Genomic DNA, 3,865 nt, shown 5'->3' with positions numbered 1-3,865 from the left:
GGCCTCGAGGTCTCCTTCGCCCAGCCCTCACCCACTCCGTGCCTGTCAGTTCTAGCTAAATCCCGGTTTTTCTTCCGGTCGGCTATTCCTCTGGTCCTACGGCTACGTTTCCGCGCGAGAGAGCACGAAATAATAGTTATCTTTAAAGGCTGACGTAAAGTGGAAATAAATAGATCGCATAAGCACAATCACAGGATGCTGTGATTACGTTGAGAAATGAATATGCAAATAGACAAACGAGTAGATGAAAAATGAGAACAGCTGTGATACTGTGAAATAACAGGATTTTTGAGTAAATTTTTTAAATTTCCTTGCTCTTGTTAAAAATTTTACTGCCTCTGTCCTCTCTAAATAAAAAGCAGTAGTGGGAAAAGGGGGTACTGGGGAAACTCATCTTAATTCCTCACTTTAAACATGGAGTTGATCGAACGGGTCTTCCGATACAGGCTCCTGGAGACCAAAGAGGGATTTTTAGTCTCTCTAAATATATTTTGTAGGGCAGATTTAGTTTGTTTATTTTCCAAGAGAAGGATCTCACTTTTATTATTTCCTGGGCCCACAATCACTAACCTCTGGCTCTTTAGGGAGTCATTTTCAGGTAATGAATCTAATTTAAGACTTTTCATTCAGTACTAGAACGGTTCTATTTGAGAGAGTTTGTCACAAGTATCAATATAAAAGACAATTTTAGAATACTTGTGGAAGTGGGACACGTAATAAAGACTGAGTTCTAGTTTGAGCTTCAATGAATTTTTCTTTTATAGAAAAAAAAAAATCTTAGGGACTTCCCTGGTGGTGCAGTGGGTAAGACTGGGCACTCCCAATGCAGGGGACCCGGGGTCCATCCCTGGTGGGGGGAACTAGATCCCACATGCATGCCGCAACTAAGAAGTCCACATGCTGCAACTAAGAAGCCCACATGTTGCAACTAAGACCTGGGGCAGCCAAAATTAATTAATTAATTAAATTTAAAAAGAATCTTATCCATATAGGTTATTTCCCCAAGGAAATATGAGTAAAGGCTTATAAAATACAAACCTATTGACAATAGGGAGGAGGAAGAGATATTCATTATCTTATTTTAAAACACATAATTAAAACTACACAACAAAACAAACATATAAGAACATTAGAGTTAATTTTCCAAAAGAAAATAAAAATACGTAGTGTCAGATACATTGGACTAAATTGCAACAAGCATTCCATAGGGTCACTAAGGAAATGCTACCTGAAAATCATGTGTCATAATCATAGCCAAGGAGTGACGGGGTAAGGGTTTATCTCTGTAACCGGTAATACCAACCAGCTATTAACAGGTGCACTTACGAAATTATTGTACCTTGACTTAAAGTAAGCCTTGAGAAATCTAAGAGTTTTCGAAAAAGGGCCCTAAGAAGGTCCTACAAGTGATTCTTACGCTGTTCCAAAATGTGAGTGAGGCATATAAACATATCTGAGTGTAGCCATAGTCAGCACCTGAAGAAAGAATTGCAGAAAGCTACTTTTTCTGAAATAACTCTTACTTGGACACTAGCCAGCTGACTCTTAAGAATACTTGTATATTTTGGTCTCTTCCACCATCCACTTTTTCTTTTTTAAAAATTTACTTATTTTATTTATTTTGGGCTGCATTGGGTCTTCATTGCTGTGCACGAGCTTTCTCTAATTGCTGCGAGCAAGGGCTACTCTTAGTTGCGGTGCGTGGGCTTCTTATTGCTGTGGCTTCTCCTGTTGTGGAGCACGGGCTCTAGGCGCAGGCTTCAGTAGTTGTGGCACGCAGGCTTCAGTAGTTGAGGCTCACGGGCTCTAGAGCGCAGGCTCAGTAGTTGTGGTGCATGGGCTTAGTTGCTCCACGGTATGTGGGATCTTCCCAGACCAGGGATCGAACTCATGTCCCCTACATCGGCAGGCGGATTCTTAGCCACTGCGTCACCAGGGAAGTCCCCACCATCCACTTCTTTACCTAATCGATTTGACAGTGCAAGAGTAGGGTGGGTGGAAAGATTTTTCCCTGAAGGGCAAGTTTGGGGCATTTTTGTTGTTGGATGTGTGTGGCTGGCAAGCTGACACAACTTAGATAGATGGTCTCTATCACTCTTGCTCCATGAGCTTGTTTACTGATGAAAAACATTGAAGAACTGACGTATTTTGGCCCCCTTCGTCTAATTAGGGTTTTCGCCTTTATATTCTGTAAACATCTAGTGCATCACTCAAGGAGGAAAAAGAGATCAAGGCTGCTGGGCATTAATGATTCCTTTCCTTAAATAACACCTACTTATTACTATGAGCACTGGGAGTTAATACTCCATTTCAAGCTGGAGTCTGAAAGAAATCACCTCTGGTGTCTCTGATGAAAAGCTACAAGTAAGTGGACCCCAGATTCAGGTATAATAAATATTGATTATAATTAAACTGACTGTGGACTTCTTACACTCCACGCTTCCACTGCAGGGGGCGCGGGTTTGATCCCTGGTCTCCTGGTCGGGGAACTGAGATCCCGCATGGCCCGTGGCGCGGCCAGAAAAAAAAGAAAGAAAATTAAATTGATTATACTTTTCACATACAGGGAAAAAACACAGGACTCAATGGTCGGCAATTTGACCATTAAATGACATATCTAAATAATCAGATATGTGACCTCTCAGGCATTGAGACTACAGCGGGTAGACAAGACACTGGAGGAATTCAGGGGTGTCCCCAGGTACCCTCCCTCATTTTTGCCTCTATCCACCAGCTGTGTTTATATCATATGACCTTACCTTGCTGAATAAATTGGATTCAGTCCCTTTCCTAAGAGAGCTCAGAAGAGTGGAGGAGACATTCAATAAGCAACTAAATAAATGTGGTTATAAATTGGATTAAGGGCCTTGAAGGAAATAAACAAGGTGCGGCTGGTGGGAATACAGGGTGATGGGACCAAAGAAGGCATGAGTGAGGAGGTAACTCATGATGAGCAAGTAGCAGTGGGCAGGGCTGGTGCAGGTTGAGGGCACAGCAGTTCACCAAGAACCTAGCATGTAGCTGCACTCAAATTCTAAATAAAGATGCAAACTATTACAAGATCTTCATCACTGATGGAAAAACTGAAATTATAATTTTTTCTCTATCCATAACTAAATCCAATGTGCTCTCTTAAAAGTAATAAGTACATGTTGAATAGCGCTGCTCTTTCTTTACCACACTCTAAACATAGCTTAACCTGGGCAATTACAGAGGGCAGAATGACACAGGCATTAACCTTCAGGAATGAAGTGGGGAATTTGATCCCTTTCCTGATTTCCTGGCGAATGTGAGTCATAAACTGAACTTCACCTTTAAAGGCAGTAGGAGGAAAATCCCAGGCACACCATGGTTACGATATGTAAATAGTACGTTTGTGTGTGTTAGTATGGGTGTTTGTGCACATGAGTGTTTATTAAAAAAAAAAAGAATGGAAAGGAAGTAGGAAACTCAAAACAGCTGAATTGTTAGGGGAGTAGAAATCTGGGTAATTTTTATTGAATTTTTGAATCCCATGTTACAATATGCTTTTGAGCAGTAAGTGGAAATTTTTTAATGAAGCAATTTTAAGCAACCTTTCGAAATACTTTCTATGACATCCAAATGTAATCTTTGCCTCAGACTTCAATGGTAAGGGCCAGACTAAAATCCAGTTATCTTACCAACTCGTTCCTTCAGACAGAAGCCCTTCCAAATCCACAGACACATATAAAAGTTTGAGCCGCTCCTAGAACTCAGGACAGTAATGCTGAAGTGTGCTCTTCCCACCTCCCCGTTGCCATACGTCTGAGTACCCAATGCCCATCAACAGCTTTCTTGACCTTTTCAGTGTAAAAGCTGAGACAACTATTGTGCTCACATAAGC

This window comes from Neophocaena asiaeorientalis, unplaced genomic scaffold (assembly GCF_003031525.2).
Source record: "Neophocaena asiaeorientalis asiaeorientalis breed wild unplaced genomic scaffold, Neophocaena_asiaeorientalis_V1.1 scaffold668, whole genome shotgun sequence".
Classification (NCBI taxonomy): Eukaryota; Metazoa; Chordata; class Mammalia; order Artiodactyla; family Phocoenidae; genus Neophocaena; species Neophocaena asiaeorientalis.
This window is presented reverse-complemented; position numbering follows the sequence as displayed.